Genomic DNA, 20,409 nt, shown 5'->3' with positions numbered 1-20,409 from the left:
AAGCATAGATAGATTCAGATTCCTAAAGAAGTGTTTGCATGTTCTCGTCCTACATGAGAAATGTGTTGCACATTCCATTCCCAGTGATAATTTTACCTTTTTCTTGATAAGAAGACAATCATGAAAATTTACCTAAGTCTCATGTTACATGATTAACAACTACAAAATTCACAAGCCATAAACCATCTCCATCAGTTTACATATTAATATTGGAAAAAGAATGCATAAGAGCAGCACAATTAGGAGCTTAGATAAAAGATGCAAACTAACAAAATTTTGTATGAGGTTGTGAGGACGCTCTCCTTTGGTTCTAAATCGCTTGAGCATTATTTGAGAGTACCGGCAACTAGTTAGTTAAGTCCCAAAAATTTTGCAATAAGTACATATGAAACTCAATTAGTTTGCTCAGCTATGTCACATGGTGCGGGTGCGGGTGCGGGTGCGGGTGCGGGTGCGAGGGTGTGGCACTTTCAAAAACCTTGGGTGCGGGGGTGCGGCAAAAAAAATAAAAAACATATATAGAAGGGGGGGTCCGCGCATCCCGCTGCGTGGACAGCGGGCGGGGTCCAGGGGGGCCGCCCCTGGCGGGGGGTTATAGGGGGCAGCGCACCCCCCCCCCCCCAAGAAATTTTTTTTTAAATTCCGCAGCACATTTCATAGGGCAAAATAAAAAAATAAAAAAATCCAAAAAATGGACCAAAATGACCCTGGATGCATTGACCGCACCCAGGGTCGGGTTGATCGCACCGGGTGCCGCACCTGTCTGGCCGAATCCCTGTGACATAGTTGCTCAGTAGTAGTAGGGAGAATCCACACCTTCCAAAATTATCCTATAAAGGGCCTCGGCCTTCCCAATAACTTCTGCTTTCCCCTCTGCCTCTATTGTTTCGTTCTTGACCACATCCATGTGTTAAAGAATTGTCAACATTAAGACCTCATGCACCTCAGTTCCATTACATGTCTTTTTGCTTTGAAGCATAAACATGGCCTTATATTGACATAGTGAAGGACTCAAAGCATCGAAAGAGGGCAATGATTCTCAAGGCATGATGGATGCAACTATGTTATGGAACTATGATCCCAGGCCATGTAAGTCTCTGACAGTGAGATATTTATCAGGAACTGCATGAGCAATGGCAGCGTACTGGTCAGAAGCAACCGCAATTTTACATAAGTAATCGTCTGCAAATGCTCTATCATCATATTTCAGGCTCTACAAGGTAGTCTTTAGATGCATAAGTCTAGATGCAGAGACCTGAGAGTACACCGTTTGCAAATGATCCCATAACTCCCTAGCAGGACATCTTGAAGGAGCTTGAAGAAATACTAGCTAAGGCAATGTTGATGTAATATAAGCTACAAGTTGCAGGCCCTTTATATGCCATGTTTCAAAGTTCATTTGTTCTAGTATATACCCAGAGGTTGTTGGATTGGCCCCATTAAGCTGGCCAATAAGGTTGTGACCCTATATCGAGGGCATAATTTGTTTCCTTCAGACTAGAAAATTAGCAGAATGCAATTTTTCCGATATGAAAAGGAGTTGAATGTTGAAGAAGCCATTGATTATGAAATGGCTTGGTACTATCTTCAAGATGCACATAGTTCAAAAGATCGAATCCGGATAAGAATCTTCAATGCAGAACCAAGATTCAAAGTGACTCGAATGGATTAGAATCAGGTAAAGACTTTTAAGTGCAGATTAGAGATATGATATCCAAAGTGATTCAAATGGATTTGACTCAGATATGGACTTTTTGATGCATAGTGTGTAATAACCGGAAAAAAAATAGATAAGCTTGAATTCGGGTCGGATCCGAACCCGACCCGGACCCAATGGAGGCACCGCCTCCCGTGTTTTTTGAAGACAGCGAGGTAGGGGTTTCAAAGAGAACCCCCACCCCCTTCTTCCTCTCTCGTTCGCTCTCCCCGATACTCATCCTCTTTCCCCACGCGTCGACCCGCCGTCGTCGGCAAGCGCAGCCACCGGTGACAGCACCGTCGGAGCCCACCCTCGCCTGCAACAACCTCCCCTCTGCGACCCCGCCGGCGACGCCTCTCTACCCGACAACCCCCCAGACTCGCTGTCGGTTGCACCTCGCCAACCTTTGTCGCCCTCGTCCCGAGGGCTCGTTGATGGCCTCTCGGTCGGCACCCTCCGTTCTCGCCCTGCTGTCGGCCACCTCCTTCCTTCTCTCTGTTGCGAAGGCACCGACGACCCACCGCCACCGCCTTTCGCTCCGAAGACATCCAGGTATGCTCCCCTCATCCCTCTTCTCCCTCTTCGTTCGTCTCTCTCTCTCTCTCCCTTTCTCTGCACTCCCAGTGGCTAAGGGAGGGGTCGAGCCCCCCTCCCTGTGCCACTATTGGGAGGGGAGGGGTCAAACCCCCCTCCCTGCTCCTTGCCCCCCGTGTGGTCACGGGAGGGGTCGAACCCCCTCCCTGTGCCCACTTTTAGCAGGGGAGGACCGAGCCCTCCCTGCTCCCTGTATCGGCAGGGGAGGGGGTCGAGCCCCTTCCTGTTCACAGTTGCAGAAGGGAGGGGGTCGAACCCCTCCCTGCACACTCGTCTTCTTCTTCTCCGTGTTCAGTCGACAGATAGCGGGTGGAGCCCCCTGTCGCCGCCACTTGTCGGCAGGGGGACTCCCCTCCTGCGTCTCTCTTTGGGTTGACCGACAGATGGTTGGATCCCCCTGTCGTCGCCTCTTGTTGGCAAGGGGACTTCCCCCCTGTCTCCCTCTTTGGTTCGACCGACAGGGGAGTAGAGCCGCCTGTCGTTGTTCTTTTGTGTCATGCAGAGCGGGGCAGAGCCCCCTCCTTGTGTCTTTTCTTCGACTGGTGGGCACGGTGGGAGGACTGGGTCCCTTCTCGTCACCCTATGCTTGCTAGGTAGGGGAGGGTCGAGCCCTCTCTGTGTTCTATGTCTGCTTGGCAAACAGGGGCTCGTCCCCTGTCTTTGTTTCTTTTTGCAGGATGGAACAGAGTCGTCGTCGTTGCCCTTTTGCAGAGATGGCAGAGGACCGAGCCCCCTAGCCCTCTTTGTTGTTCGGCATGAGGGGAGCAAGGCTCCCTGCCTCTGCCACCGTTTGTCGCCCGCATCCTGCTGCCTTGTTGCCTCCCTGTTTCTTGCAGCTCATCACCTAATTCTTGCGCTGATAGTAGGTGTGCAGGGGCACGATGCCCCTGCCTCTGCTTCCTTCACGTCAGGACGATGGCAGTGTCCCTGACGTTCTATTTTTGGTGTTAGCGTGCTAAGAAAGTCGCTTTTGCAGTTCGTACGACGGATCTCGCTCGCGCTCCGCAACCCGAGCCATTAATTGTTTACACTCGCAGATGCGAGCAAGCTCGCAACTCTCCAAGGTAGGGAAAGATTGCACGGAAGACTTGTACAAGTGAATTAAGTTCAATTAACTAAAAAATGATCATTAAAAAATATATATATATAGAAATATATATTTATACACATTTAACTCAAGCACGCGGATCTGCGATTCTTGCCCTTTACCTGCTTACAGTCTTTACTTTGCCATCACGCATTGCGCAAAGGTTTTACGTTGCACTCCAGCTTACAGTCTTTACTTTGCCGTCGCGCATTGCGCAAAGGTTTTGCGTTGCACTCCTGATTACAGTCTTTACTTTGGCGTCGCGCATTGCGCAAAGGTTTTGCGTTGCACTCCTGCTTAAAGTCTTTACTTCGTCGTCGCACATTGAGCAAAGGTTTTGCGTTGCACTCCTGCTTACAGTCTTTACTTTGTCGTCGCGCATTGCACAAAAGTTTTGCGTTGCACTCCCGCTTACAAACTTTACTTTGTCATCGCGCTTTGCGCCCAGGCTCTTGTTTTTGCATGTGTTGTTACTGTCTTGCTATTGCAGATGATGCTCAGGTTTTTGCACATTGCATACGTGTTTGAGGCATCCTCGTGGAGGATACAAGAGGTATCTACCACTCTCCCTCTTGCGACAAGAGTTGAGTCAGGAGCTAGTGATACATCCTTATCTAAGGAGAGGGATACCTCGCAAGGAACCTGGCTCTTCGTGTACGCAGTCCTGCAGAGTCGACTTGAGATTTTAGGGACCTGCGCAAAAGCATCAAAGACTGCTCAAATCAAAGCATTTAGGAGGATGTGATTGACTGGTTTTGTTCGTCTTTTCGGCATATCTCGGGTGATCCCGAATTGGGGTTCGAGCGAACTTCTTAGCGGGGGTTCTGTTGAGAAACCCATATCCCGTCTATCGAGGCCAGTATCGAGTCATACGAGGCAGGTAGATACCCCGATAGCGGATGAAATTCTAGAAAACCGCATGCCAAATGTTCGCACAAGCTACTGGTTGTTTCAAAAGATAAAGAATGTCAAAGTATAGTTTGAGAAGCATTACATCAATGTGAAACACTTTTGATGAGGCTCTTATTGAGGAGCTATACCCCTTTCATCCTAGACTACGTGTAGTCGTGCACTACACGCTAGTACTGCGATTAACGGATAAAACGGTCGTGCGACCTCGAACAGTGCTGAATGCACAATGCTGTAATCACATAAAATGGCCTCGCATTCGCCTTCACAGGCAAGATGGTCTAGTGGTTTAAAGACCACAGCATAGAATAGGTCGTTAGTTAAGCAACCCCTAACGCACACATTCGCTTCTTGTTGTCTGTCAAGGGAGAAGACAGAGCGGTACAAAACTCCAATGGACAGGTTGTTAACAACCACCCCACGAGCAATGATCGTGCTTCCCAAGTCATTGGAGTTAATGGAAAGGGGTTACAATAGTTAGCTCAACACTTCTGCAGAAGTTAGATGCATCTGTGGCACTACTTACCTGCCTTTGGGGAATCCTCTATCGGCTAAAGTCGTCCCTTTAAGAGCGAACTCAACTAGCTATTCGGGTTATTGAAAATACATAGAATAACAAACGCCCGAACTAATCTCAGTTGTTTCTACGTTTTGCCTGCGCGTACCCGCAGGCCAGTAATATCGAAACATAAAGTCTGTTCACACTGGTCGATTGCTTACTTGCTCGGTAGTTCAACATGCTACCCGTTGAGTTGTACCCGCCTGTCGAGGCGTTACTCTAGTTTGTTAAACTGCTTACGCAGTTCTTTGCTAAGTAACATCTAGCTTCTCATACTAGTTAAATGCTTATAATAATAGCATTATGTCAGTTCCTACATATTAGCATGTGACTTGCTTTACCCCTTGGTCGAACTATTTGGTGCTTATTGTAATGTAGCACGTTGGCTTGCATCTCTTATGATTGATGTGATTGCATACAGCTCGTAATCTACGAACGGGTGGCAACTAGGATTGATGTGGTCGCTTGTCTTATAAGTTGCTTACATATTGTGATATAACTGCTTCCCATGTATAGCTTATGAATGGCTTGCAATGCAATGGTTTATGCCTTACGATTAATTTAATTACTTGCTGATGGACTGAACCATTTGATGGTAATTGTATGTATTACGAGCATTGTTATTAGTGTTTGTCTTATTCAGTTGTTTTGTTTGGCTATCAGATAGAGTTAGTTACTCTTCGCCTATAGAATCAACGGGATCGTCATATTTGTGTGTTCTCATGTGTCGTTTACGTATGCTTTGAGATCCTATTTGAGGATTATAATGTTCCTTGTGTCAATAATACGATGCGTAGGATTATATGCTTTTGTGTGATGTGATTGTTATGCCACGTGATAAGAAATGTTGGAAGTATGCGATAATAGGTTCATGGAACCTTATTAGAGGAATGGGTGATCGTGTGTTTTGTTTTACCATGTGGAGTGATACAATGCATATTGTTGATATACATGCTTGTGCCCATATTGGTGGCTACTGACCCCAAGAGCGCTCAATTGTTCGAAGCAGTCGATTGTATTGATGCATGTATCACTGAGTGTGGTATCTGTTGAGGACCTGATCTCCAAAGGATTATCTGCGAGGGCGTGTATGATCAAGACCAGGTAACCGGCTAGAGTGGTAGATTCTCTGTGAGGATGTACATTGTCCGCAAACGGGTAGCCGCAAAGACGGTGAACTCCTGTGAGGAAATGTATGGTCCAAGACCAGGTATACCATCTAGGGCGAAATTCCTTATGAGGTTATACATTTTCCAGACCAGGTGATCCGACGTTGATCTTGTTGATTGTAATAGTGGCTATCGACCCTGTGAGTGGTCATTTGTGTTGATGCGTGTATCACAATGATTTTCATTGTATATGGCATTTGTTGAAGATCGAGTTCTCAAAGGTTTCTCTGTGGGGGTATGTACGATCAAGATCAGGTGACCCGGCTTGAGTGATAGATTCTTTGTGAGGATGTATATTGTCCAAGAGCGGATAGCCGCAAAGACGGTGAACTCCTGTGAGGAAGTGTATGGTCCAAGACCAGGTAAATCATATAGGGCGGTAATTCCTTGTAAGGTTGTACTTTTTCAAGTTTTGGTAACCGGCTAAAGTGCTTGATTCTCTATAAGGATGTACACTGTCCACGAACGGGTAACCGCAAAGACGGTGAACTCCTGTGAGGAAGTGTATAGTCCAAGACCAGGTAAACCATCTATGGAGGTGATTAAGACCTGGTAATCCGGCTAGAGCGGTAGAATCTCTGTGAGGAGATACACTGTGCAAGAGCGGGTACCCGCAAAGACGGTGAACTCCTATGAGGAAGTGTGTCGTCCAAGACCAGGTATACCTTTTACGGCGGTATTTTCTTGTGAAGTCGTATATTTCCTTGACCGAGCGATCCGACGTAGAACTTATATTTTTGCTTACCATAAAAAGTTATGGTGAGTTGTGATGATCTTCTGAGATTGGTTGAGACAGCCACTTATGAATCTATAGTTTTGGCTTTCTGTTTTAGCATGATTACATGCTGAACCCTGATGTGAGAATCAGATCTTTAGCGATTTTAGATCATGATCATGTTTTGGAGCTTCTATAGAAAGGTGGGTTTTTCTGAGAAAGTATGACGCCTTAGGTGAGTCATAACCGGTGACAGTTGGCCGCGTAAGGCCTTGAGAGATGGGAATAGTTTAAGGTGGTTCAGGACAAAGCGTTTATTAGAAGTAGTGAGAGCGACAAACGAGGACCTGATAATGATTAGATGCAGAGACCCCGTTCTATGAACGAGAACAAGCTTGTTGCATGGTAGTTCACAGCTTACGATCAAATGAATCATCATGCTGCGTTTGACAGTTATGCTGCTTACTTGCTTTGAACTGCTTACCGCTTGCACTGCTTACTTGCTTTGAACCGCTTACCTTGTTGCATTGCTTACCTGTTTAACTACATATCTGCTTTAAGCTGCTTAGCATACTGAATTAAATGTACTTAATTCAGTTTGTTGTAGTCTCGCTTATGCACCTACTAGTTTTTCGCGAAACTAACTCATTCTATGGGTACAGGTGATGATTAGGTACACCACGAGCGATGGCGCGATGACAAGATGGCTTCAAGACTTTTTTTTCCTGCACTTAGCTCGCGTCCTGGACGTTTTGGGTTTGTAACGGATTTTCCTTGGGATATCCGAATTTTGCGAGTTTTTGTTCTTTTAGCTAACGTGCCCAAAGTTGTCAGCTTGCCTTCTGAATTAACAAAAGAATAGTCTTCCGATGATTTTATGAACAAACTCTGGAGGAAAGAGATTTTTTCTATTCACTTGTCTGTTTTTTGAAAGGTTCGCAAGTTTGAAATTTTGGGGAGTTACATAGTGATCCCAATGGGTCAAATCCAAATATGGACCTTTTAATGCAGATTCGGGGTCTAAAGTGATTCAAATGGATAGGATTCCAGTAAGGATTTTGGTTAGATCAAATCATCCAAGATAGAAAATGATCCAAATGGATCGAATCCAAATAGACCTTTCAATATTATGGGATCCACAGACATCTAAATGCATTGGATCCAAATAAGTACCTTAAAATGTAAAATGTGATTCTAGATCTCTCACACTGACACATGATGAAGAAGAATCAAATCAAAAGAACACATCAAATTTTTTTACGTGGTTCGGTAAACAGTTGCCTACGTCCACTATATCCCCATCCCTCACACACGACAACAAAAGATGGGTTTCCTTTATAAAAGGATTCTTTACAAACCCTTTCACAGTTTCAATAGAAAACTTTCTTTCTTTTGATATGCAATCCTTATTTTCAATAGGACTCAGCTCGGAAAGATAACTCTTAACAATATTAGGATTCTTGCTCTCATCCTTAGGTGATCTGGAACGTTCCTGAGGGTTGGACTTCGGATCCTCTACTGGAACTGGATCTTGATTTGATATTCTAGCATACCTTTCCACACAAATCTAAGATCAAAATTGTGGATTTAGATAAGGACCCTTCAATGCATATTCAAGATCCAAATAGTCCAAATCCAAAGGGTGTTAAATGATCCATGTATGCAATCCAAATTCAAACAAATCACACGATCTAAAAATAGCAGGCAGTTGAAACCTATATGCTACGAGTGACCCAAATGGATGGAGATAGGAACAAGGAGAAGGTGATAGAGAGGATAGAAATGGTGATGTTAGCGGTACATATGGTAATGTCAGCAAGCTAATGTCAACAAGGAGAAGGCCTATTACCATATTTGGCACCGAAAGAATGAGGAAGAAGATGGAAAAGAATGGAGGGATAAAAATGAAAATGAAGAAGAAGAAAATAGGGATAAAGAATAGAGATTTAGACCATATCTTATTCATATCAGATCTATGGAAAGGAAATATCTAGATCAGATCTGATTCAGATTAGATCTGTTAAAAAGGAAGTGCTTAAGCAATTGAGAAAAAAGAGAGATAAGAAGATAAGGATTCATGGAAGAGTTAGAACTATCCTCCTAGGTATTCCGAGAGAGAAGAGAGACAGTAGGAAAGAAGAGAGGAAGAATAAGGAGAATGAGAGGGGCAGCAGTTGTTAAATTGTAATACTAAATCATTGTAATGCTCATATATATTTTATATATATAAAGAGATACATATACATATATATGTACATGTATCTATCTAATTATATATATACAAATATACATCAGCCGTAGGGGCATTTTAGTTTTTTTCTCTTTTTACGCATATTCATCTTTTTTAATATGTTTGTATATTTTTATTTCTTTTTATTTCTTTTTCTTTTCTTTTAAATATTGTACTTCGTGTACCTTGGGGGGCCCACATATAGACGTTGGGCCCCTCCAACGATCACATTTGTGACCGTTGGAGGGGCTCCAACAACTACATGTGGAGCCCCTCCAAGGCCCACTAAATGTCTTTTTTGATGCTCTATAAATAGAGCTCTCCTCTTTGTATTTGGTTATGGCTTTGGGACAAAGCCCAAGTATTATCTAATAAAGTTTTTCATTCATTTTTTATGCCTTACTGTATTTGTGAGATATTGTGGGTTGTGCCTTTGTGCACAAGTATTCTAAGAGTTCTTATTGTGCATTTGAGCACACGTTTTTCATCAAGAACTTTGTGTCTTGATTGTAATGTCTTTTTGAAGACACTTTTACAAGGTATCAAAGCAAGGTTGAAGAAAGAAGATCGTGTGGTTCCTCACATTTTTGGGGTACCTCGAAAAATGTGCCCTCAATTTTTTTTGTGATTGACGTGGATTTTTTTCTTCATTCAATATTTTAGAAGCATCTTTTACCAAGAAATATCTAAAATTCTTTTGTGGTAAGTATCTTTTTCTCTCATTTCTCCTCTCTAATGGGTGAAAAAGACTCGCATTTCTCTGTTGGTTTTAAACTTAATGGCTCTAATTATCACGTTTAGGCCAGAAACATGGAGTCCCATATTAAAGAAAAAAGGCTTTGGGAATATGTCCAAGGCTCGATTTCGAAACTGGAGCCTAAATTCACATTGATGGAAAAAATAAAAATAAAGATCCTTGATGGAGAAGAAAGAGCCAAAGCTCTTGAAGACTATAGTAAGAAACATGAAGAATGGGAGATGAGGAATTTCAAAATCCTATCATGGATCTTCTCATCCATTGAGACAAGGATTAATGCCAACATCATCAAGTTCAAGAAAGCCTCTCAAGCATGGGAATACCTTGAAAAGATGTACACTTCAAGGGATTTGTCCCACAAGTATTATCTTCAAAAAAGGGCCTTGACCCTTCAACAAAATGAAATGACTATTAGATAGTATTTCGCGGAATTATCTTCTATTTGGAATGAGTTTGCTATGCTTGAGCCCAAATGGAGTGGAGAGGTGATGCATAGCAGGTCCGGAACGTCCCCGACGTCACAGACACAACAGGAAATGAACAACGATTTGGGTCCCATCCGGGTCCTAGACTGGACCCGAGACCCGGATCCACCAGCAGCTATAAAAACCTGGTCTTAGGGTTGCGTGGGGGGGCCGAAAAGTTTTCAGCAACCGTATTTTTTTTTACTACGTTCCTTTTTCTCTGTCACGTTCTGCAGCAGCCCTTACTTTTCTTTTGTTTATTTACTTTGTGATTTCCTTTGTCACGTTCAGCCTTCTACAACAGTTTTTGGATAGCTACATTAATGTTCTTTGTCTTGTTGCAGCAGCCTTTACTGTCATTTCTTCTTTTTTCTTTACTTGGGTTTGAAGGTTGATTATTATATTCTTTTCAGCTTTGATTCAGCAGCAGCCTTTCTTATTTTTTTTATTTTTATCTTTTGCTAAGCTTTTCATTCCAGCCAGTTCGTTCCTTATTATTCTTTTATTTTGCTCGTTTTTGTTTTTGGTTAAGCCTTGTAACCCCTTACCGAGTTCATATTAAACCTTTGATCGGATTGATTCATCTGTTGCCCTGCGTCATATTTTCATTGAGTATCTTGATGTTGCACGACTGTTTGTGCCTTGGAGAATTGGCATAACGTCAGCACCTTAGCCGACCACCGTTGATTCCTCCGCCTCAGCAAAGAGCGTTAATGTGGCACCCATCAACGTGACAACTTCAAATCCCTCACCGCATCCACGAGTTCATCGTCAGTCCCCTGTGTGAAGGTGACGATTCCCATCTCGCTACATCGATAAGGTTGAGGTTTTCCCCTGTCATCACGTCTACCCATAGCGTGACAGCATCAGTTCCTTCGTTGTTTTACGAGTAGCAACGTTTGCAACCTTGTCGTGAAGTCTCAGTCTCTCTCGCTGCATCAAACGGTATCAGAGCCCAGCCCCTCATCCTTCGTCAACGGCATGACGCAAGAGGCGAGGAACGGTCCTACGAACGGAAAGGCACGAGAGAAGATCATGAAGCGGATGCTCGACATGGTGACGAAGATGCAAGAAGATATGCTACGCCTAGAGAAGGAGGTAGCCGGTTTGTCAAAACAAATGGATGAAATCGAAGATCGGTTGGTCGTTCTTGAATCAACGATGGAACAACGCGCATTTTCAACACCAACGCCGGTAGCAGATCCAGTTGACAGCACAGCGGCTCGCATGAATCCCATCTTCGTAAAAACAAGTCAGTCGATGCACCCTCAGCGTGAATCCCATCTAACAACAGATAACCATGCCTTGCTCCACAATTCAAAGGTAAATGAAGGAAAGAACAATGGTACTCAAACAATAGACCATCTTGAGTTGCCAAAAATGGATAATAAAGGTGTGAATGCCTATCCTGAAAATAATATCAAGTCTGGGGGTGTGACACAATCTCTGATGCGTCTTCTTGAAGATACTGATTCAAAGGGACCTGATTACTTAGACCTTCCATTGGTCGAAACGGTTTGGGAATTGACTGCAAATAATATTATTATGGTTTCAGCAATGGGGAATGACGGGCCTCTTTACGGAACATTGAACATTCCAGCATTAATTGATCTTTTGAAGCTGTTTAGGTTTGTTTTTGGGAACAAGATCCTGAACGGGGATTTATCTATAGACGGTGAGCAGAGCCACTATGCATTCGGGGCAGATATAGTGAAGTTTTCAGCAGGTGGTCCAGTTTTTGGTAAGCATGCTTGTATTGTTGGGATTCTAGCCAAACCCTTAAGACCGCGTGCTGGAGGGACAGAAATTCAGCTTGTGCTTCCATGGGGTGTCATAGCAGATGGTATAGACGGTCAATTTCAAAACCAATCTACGGGCTTTAATTTGGAATCGTCCAAAAATATCGATACATGTTGCCATGCATACCGTGGTGACAACAAGTCGTCAGAGCCGACTTCTTCCCAACCAGGGGAGAATGATGCATAGCAGGTCCGGAACGTCCCCGACGTCACAGACACAACAGCAAATGAACAACGATTTGGGTCCCATCCGGGTCCTAGACTGGACCCGAGACCCGGATCCACCAGCAGCTATAAAAACCTGGTCTTAGGGTTGCGTGGGGGGGCCGAAAAGTTTTCAGCAACCGTATTTTTTTTTACTGCGTTCCTTTTTCTTTGTCACGTTCTGCAGCAGCCCTTACTTTTCTTTTGTTTATTTACTTTGTGATTTTCTTTGTCACGTTCAGCCTTCTACAACAGTTTTTGGATAGCTACATTAATGTTCTTTGTCTTGTTGCAGCAGCCTTTACTGTCATTCCTTCTTTTTTCTTTACTTGGGTTTGAAGGTTGATTATTATATTCTTTTCAGCTTTGATTCAGCAGCAGCCTTTCTTATTTTTTTTATTTTTATCTTTTGCTAAGCTTTTCATTCCAGCCAGTTCGTTCCTTATTATTCTTTTATTTTGCTCGTTTTTGTTTTTGGTTAAGCCTTGTAACCCCTTACCGAGTTCATATTAAACCTTTGATCGGATTGATTCATCTGTTGCCCTGCGTCATATTTTCATTGAGTATCTTGATGTTGCACGACTGTTTGTGCCTTGGAGAATTGGCATAACGTCAACACCTTAGCCGACCACCGTTGATTCCTCCGCCTCAGCAAAGAGCGTTAATGTGGCACCCATCAACGTGACAACTTCAAATCCCTCACCGCATCCACGAGTTCATCGTCAGTCCCCTGTGTGAAGGTGACGATTCCCATCTCGCTACATCGATAAGGTTGAGGTTTTCCCCTGTCATCACGTCTACCCATAGCGTGACAGCATCAGTTCCTTCGTTGTTTTACGAGTAGCAACGTTTGCAACCTTGTCGTGAAGTCTCAGTCTCTCTCGCTGCATCAAACGGTATCAGAGCCCAGCCCCTCATCCTTCGTCAACGGCATGACGCAAGAGGCGAAGAACGGTCCTACGAACGGAAAGGCACGAGAGAAGATCATGAAGCGGATGCTCGACATGGTGACGGAGATGCAAGAAGATATGCTACGCCTAGAGAAGGAGGTAGCCGGTTTGTCAAAACGAATGGATGAAATCGAAGATCGGTTGGTCGTTCTTGAATCAACGATGGAACAACGCGCATTTTCAACACCAACGCCGGTAGCAGATCCAGTTGACAGCACAGCGGCTCGCATGAATCCCATCTTCGTAAAAACAAGTCAGTCGATGCACCCTCAGCGTGAATCCCATCTAACAACAGATAACCATGCCTTGCTCCACAATTCAAAGGTAAATGAAGGAAAGAACAATGGTACTCAAACAATAGACCATCTTGAGTTGCCAAAAATGGATAATAAAGGTGTGAATGCCTATCCTGAAAATAATATCAAGTCTGGGGGTGTGACACAATCTCTGATGCGTCTTCTTGAAGATACTGATTCAAAGGGACCTGATTACTTAGACCTTCCATTGGTCGAAACGGTTTGGGAATTGACTGCAAATAATATTATTATGGTTTCAGCAATGGGGAATGACGGGCCTCTTTACGGAACATTGAACATTCCAGCATTAATTGATCTTTTGAAGCTGTTTAGGTTTGTTTTTGGGAACAAGATCCTGAACGGGGATTTCTCTATAGACGGTGAGCAGAGCCACTATGCATTCGGGGCAGATATAGTGAAGTTTTCAGCAGGTGGTCCAGTTTTTGGTAAGCATGCTTGTATTGTTGGGATTCTAGCCAAACCCTTAAGACCGCGTGCTGGAGGGACAGAAATTCAGCTTGTGCTTCCATGGGGTGTCATAGCAGATGGTATAGACGGTCAATTTCAAAACCAATCTACAGGCTTTAATTTGGAATCGTCCAAAAATATCGATACATGTTGCCATGCATACCGTGGTGACAACAAGTCGTCAGAGCCGACTTCTTCCCAACCAGGGGAGAATGATGCATAGCAGGTCCGGAACGTCCCCGACGTCACAGACACAACAGCAAATGAACAACGATTTGGGTCCCATCCGGGTCCTAGACTGGACCCGAGACCCGGATCCACCAGCAGCTATAAAAACCTGGTCTTAGGGTTGCGTGGGGGGGCCGAAAAGTTTTCAGCAACCGTATTTTTTTTTACTGCGTTCCTTTTTCTTTGTCACGTTCTGCAGCAGCCCTTACTTTTCTTTTGTTTATTTACTTTGTGATTTTCTTTGTCACGTTCAGCCTTCTACAACAGTTTTTGGATAGCTACATTAATGTTCTTTGTCTTGTTGCAGCAGCCTTTACTGTCATTCCTTCTTTTTTCTTTACTTGGGTTTGAAGGTTGATTATTATATTCTTTTCAGCTTTGATTCAGCAGCAGCCTTTCTTATTTTTTTTATTTTTATCTTTTGCTAAGCTTTTCATTCCAGCCAGTTCGTTCCTTATTATTCTTTTATTTTGCTCGTTTTTGTTTTTGGTTAAGCCTTGTAACCCCTTACCGAGTTCATATTAAACCTTTGATCGGATTGATTCATCTGTTGCCCTGCGTCATATTTTCATTGAGTATCTTGATGTTGCACGACTGTTTGTGCCTTGGAGAATTGGCATAACGTCAGCACCTTAGCCGACCACCGTTGATTCCTCCGCCTCAGCAAAGAGCGTTAATGTGGCACCCATCAACGTGACAACTTCAAATCCCTCACCGCATCCACGAGTTCATCGTCAGTCCCCTGTGTGAAGGTGACGATTCCCATCTCGCTACATCGATAAGGTTGAGGTTTTCCCCTGTCATCACGTCTACCCATAGCGTGACAGCATCAGTTCCTTCGTTGTTTTACGAGTAGCAACGTTTGCAACCTTGTCGTGAAGTCTCAGTCTCTCTCGCTGCATCAAACGGTATCAGAGCCCAGCCCCTCATCCTTCGTCAACGGCATGACGCAAGAGGCGAGGAACGGTCCTACGAACGGAAAGGCACGAGAGAAGATCATGAAGCGGATGCTCGACATGGTGACGGAGATGCAAGAAGATATGCTACGCCTAGAGAAGGAGGTAGCCGGTTTGTCAAAACGAATGGATGAAATCGAAGATCGGTTGGTCGTTCTTGAATCAACGATGGAACAACGCGCATTTTCAACACCAACGCCGGTAGCAGATCCAGTTGACAGCACAGCGGCTCGCATGAATCCCATCTTCGTAAAAACAAGTCAGTCGATGCACCCTCAGCGTGAATCCCATCTAACAACAGATAACCATGCCTTGCTCCACAATTCAAAGGTAAATGAAGGAAAGAACAATGGTACTCAAACAATAGACCATCTTGAGTTGCCAAAAATAGATAATAAAGGTGTGAATGCCTATCCTGAAAATAATATCAAGTCTGGGGGTGTGACACAATCTCTGATGCGTCTTCTTGAAGATACTGATTCAAAGGGACCTGATTACTTAGACCTTCCATTGGTCGAAACGGTTTGGGAATTGACTGCAAATAATATTATTATGGTTTCAGCAATGGGGAATGACGGGCCTCTTTACGGAACATTGAACATTCCAGCATTAATTGATCTTTTGAAGCTGTTTAGGTTTGTTTTTGGGAACAAGATCCTGAACGGGGATTTCTCTATAGACGGTGAGCAGAGCCACTATGCATTCGGGGCAGATATAGTGAAGTTTTCAGCAGGTGGTCCAGTTTTTGGTAAGCATGCTTGTATTGTTGGGATTCTAGCCAAACCCTTAAGACCGCGTGCTGGAGGGACAGAAATTCAGCTTGTGCTTCCATGGGGTGTCATAGCAGATGGTATAGACGGTCAATTTCAAAACCAATCTACAGGCTTTAATTTGGAATCGTCCAAAAATATCGATACATGTTGCCATGCATACCGTGGTGACAACAAGTCGTCAGAGCCGACTTCTTCCCAACCAGGGGAGAATGATGCATAGCAGGTCCGGAACGTCCCCGACGTCACAGACACAACAGCAAATGAACAACGATTTGGGTCCCATCCGAGTCCTAGACTGGACCCGAGACCCGGATCCACCAGCAGCTATAAAAACCTGGTCTTAGGGTTGCGTGGGGGGGCCGAAAAGTTTTCAGCAACCGTATTTTTTTTTACTGCGTTCCTTTTTCTTTGTCACGTTCTGCAGCAGCCCTTACTTTTCTTTTGTTTATTTACTTTGTGATTTCCTTTGTCACGTTCAGCCTTCTACAACAGTTTTTGGATAGCTACATTAATGTTCTTTGTCTTGTTGCAGCAGCCTTTACTGTCATTCCTTCTTTTTTCTTTACTTGGGTTTGGAGGTTGATTATTATATTCTTTTCAGCTTTGATTCAGCAGCAGCCTTTCTTATTTTTTTTATTTTTATCTTTTGCTAAGCTTTTCATTCCAGCCAGTTCGTTCCTTATTATTCTTTTATTTTGCTCGTTTTTGTTTTTGGTTAAGCCTTGTAACCCCTTACCGAGTTCATATTAAACCTTTGATCGGATTGATTCATCTGTTGCCCTGCGTCATATTTCCATTGAGTATCTTGATGTTGCACGACTGTTTGTGCCTTGGAGAATTGGCATAACGTCAGCACCTTAGCCGACCACCGTTGATTCCTCCGCCTCAGCAAAGAGCGTTAATGTGGCACCCATCAACGTGACAACTTCAAATCCCTCACCGCATCCACGAGTTCATCGTCAGTCCCCTGTGTGAAGGTGACAATTCCCATCTCGCTACATCGATAAGGTTGAGGTTTTCCCCTGTCATCACGTCTACCCATAGCGTGACAGCATCAGTTCCTTCATTGTTTTACGAGTAGCAACGTTTGCAACCTTGTCGTGAAGTCTCAGTCTCTCTCGCTGCATCAAGAGGCTATTGAACTTAGGCATGAACAATTAGATCGTTTTTAAAATTTTTTGAACGAAATTAGACCCGAATTTGAACAAATTTGATCCTCGCTTCTATCCTCTTTCACTTTCCCCTCTCTTGAAGATGTAATTACAAAACTAAGTGAGGAAGAGACTCGTATGGGTATAAGCAAAAATAACCCAAGTGTTCTAGCAACACCTTCCAACCATGAAGAAAATGAAGGTGTTAATATCGTCTCAAGACCGGAAAACAACTTGAGAACCTAAAAACCTCCCAACTTCAAGAATCAAAGCCAAGGAGCAAGTGATCAAGGCGGAAAGAGAGATTATAACAAGCTTGCGTGCCACTTTTGTAAGGAACCAGGGCACATCAAACCAATTTGTCCAAAATGGAAGAAGTTGCTAGCTATGGCTACCACTTCTCAACCTCAAAAGGAAGAGTACTCGTTATCTTCAAATGAAGCTCTCTCGTTACAACAAATTGTGGATGCTCTTCAACCACTTCTCATGGAGGTAATTTTCGGAGCCGCCATATCAACATCTTCGCCTCCCAGTAAGACCTCTTGGCTCTTAGATTCGAGTGCTTCATTTCATATGTCCCCAAGTATTAGTACCTTTTCTGAATACTCAAACAATCGCTTTTCATCCTTTGTTTCAACTGCAGATGGAACTTCTCTTAAAGTAAAAGAAATTGAAAATTTTGAAAAACAAGGGTTCTTTATCCCAAAAATTAGATTTATATCAAAACTAAACTTAAACTTGTTTTTGGTTTCTCAACTCCCGGATCATGGGTGTGATATAAAATTTTCATCTAATAAATGTTGGATACAGGATCGACAGTCCGGGAGGTTGATTTGGGAAGGCTGTAGGAAGGGAGATCTATACTATGTCGATTCCCTTCAAATTCCAAAGAACCCTTTTTGTAATGTTGTCCAACAAAAAGATATTAATGTATGACACAAGAGACTTGGACATCCAAATGTTGTAAAAATTTCATCTTCATGTGGAAGACCCAAAATGAATTTCTTTTTTGGTTCATATCGCTGACCCCAATTGTTTTGGGATGAAGGCGTAGTTGTTGTTGTTGTTGTATCGTTTGTTAAACACCTATGTAAAAGTGATTTCACTTGTAACGATTGTATTCTTGGAAAAATGAAAAAATTACCTTTTTGTCAAAGATCTATGTTTACAACAAGACCTTTTGAAATTGTTTATTCGAATGTATGGGGACCGGCACCAATTTTATGAAAAGGGGGTTTTGCGTATTATGTAATCTTTGTTGACGACTACACAAGATATTGTTGGATATTTTTTCTTAAGCACAAATATGAAGTTTTTTCGACTTTCAAAACCTATCATATGATGATTAAAAATCAATTTAATAAAAACTTAAAAATCTTTAGAACTGACTTTGGGAGAGAATATATTTCAAATGAATTCAAAAATTATCTTGAAAGTCATGGTATTCTTCACCAAAGATCTTGTCCGAAAACTCCTCAACAAAATAGATTAGCAGAAAGAAAGCATAGACATATTATAGAGACAACTCGAACCCTTCTTATTTCTTAAAACATCCCGAAAGGTTTTTGGGCCAAAGCTGCTTTAACATCTGTCTACCTTATAAATCGGTTACCATCTAAAAATTTCGCCTTTCAAAATGTTGTATACCAAAGAACCTAACTATAGTCGATTGAGAATTTTCGGTAGAAAATGTTTTGTTCTTACTGACAAGAACGACAAGCTCTAACCAAAAGCCATTACATGTGCTTTCCTTGGATACTCTGAAACCCAAAAAGGGTTTCGATGTTATGATGTTAAGAATAACAAGTTATATGTTTATAGAAATGTGAGTTTTCTGGAAAATGTTAATGGTTTTGAAAGAAGTGAACCTTATAATTATTTTTTTTATTTGAGTTGTTAGCTAAAAATGATGATAGTGATGATGAACTCACTCATAATGAGGCTAGTGATAATGAAGATGAGGAAAATATTTCCCTCCATACATCTACCTACCAACACAGTGGCGAAGGAGCATCGAGAGATCCTATAACATATTCTCATAGAGACAAGTTGTTTTAAAAGTGCAATCGAAAATTACAGTGAACCTAGTGGCTCAACTTCAACAAATGAAGAAAACCTACGAAGAACTGAGATAAATAAAAAGGTACCTTCTAGATTCATCTCAAACAATTCTTTTACACCTAAACATAGAGTTTGTCTAAGTGTCATTCACTCCTATGTAGAACCCAGAAACTTTAAAGAAGCCAAAAAGAATGACGAATAGTTAAAAGCGATGGATTGTGAACTTAGAGCCCTCAACAAGGCTAAAACTTGGGAATTTCAAGATCTTCCCAAAGGTAATAAAACAAAAGGGTGTAGATGGGTATTTAAGGTAAAAACTAAAAGCGATGGATCTATTGAGAGATATAAAGTTCTGCTAGTTGCTAAAGGATATAGTCAAGAATACGGGATTGACTATGAAGAAACATTTGCCCCTTAGCCTGAATGGTTATTGTCAGATGCCTAATCAATGTTACTTCAATTAACAAATGGAACATCTATCAAATGGATGTTAAAAACACATTTTTAAATGGTGTTCTAAATGAAGAAGTATATATGGATGTTCCGCCAGGAATGGAGACTCCCAAAGGAAAAGTGATTCGTCTTCGAAAAGCACTATATGGTCTAAAACAAGCTCCCAAGGCTTGGTATGATAGAATTAATTTTGTAATGTTAGAAAATGGATTTTCGTCCTGTTTCACTGACACTACTTTGTTTGTTAGAAAAACCAGTGCAGGGATAGTAATACTGCTTTTATATGTGGATGATATGCTAATAACTGGAAGTGATACTAAAGGAGTTAAAAGCATAAAATCAATTTTAAAGGACAAGTATGAGATGTCTGACTTGGGATTTCTAACATATTTTTTGGGAATTGAAGTAGCAAAATCTCATAAAGGGTATTTTTTATCTCAAACTAAGCTTGCCTCTGAGATTCTTGACAGGTCAGGTATTACAGATGATAAAGTTTGTGAGACTCCTGCTATAGTAGGAGACAAAATGAAAATTGATGATGGTATTCTCCTCACAAATCTCATTCCCTACAAACAGCTTGTGGGAACATTGATGTATCTAATTATTACTAGACCAGATATTTCTCATGCAGTTCATAATGCAATCCAGCTTTAACATGCACCAACATCTGTTCACATGAGTGTCATTATGCGGATCATCAGATACATAAAGAGTACATTAAATAAGGGAGTATTCTTATCCTCTTCCTCTGAAATAAAATTAATTGCTTATAGTGACTCTGACTGGGGAGGTGACCCAAATAACCGTCACTCTACTACTGGTGTTTGTGTGTTTTTAAGAGACTCGTTGATCTCATGGAGATGTAAGAAGCAACAAAAAGTGTCTTT

General features: G+C 42.4%; 1 protein-coding gene across 2 annotated transcripts in view; it reads right to left on the bottom strand.

The window, feature by feature from the left end:
• LOC149816765 (uncharacterized) overlaps nt 1-20,409 on the bottom strand; it is a 188,422-nt gene that overhangs the window by 157,116 nt on the left and 10,897 nt on the right. The gene's annotated exons all lie outside the window — the stretch shown is intronic.

Source organism: Nuphar pumila, chromosome 14 (genome assembly GCF_984573655.1).
Source record: "Nuphar pumila chromosome 14, dmNupPumi1.hap1.1, whole genome shotgun sequence".
NCBI lineage: Eukaryota > Viridiplantae > Streptophyta > Magnoliopsida > Nymphaeales > Nymphaeaceae > Nuphar > Nuphar pumila.
Note: the sequence above shows the minus strand (reverse complement) of the source record. Positions and strands in the feature narration are given on the sequence as shown.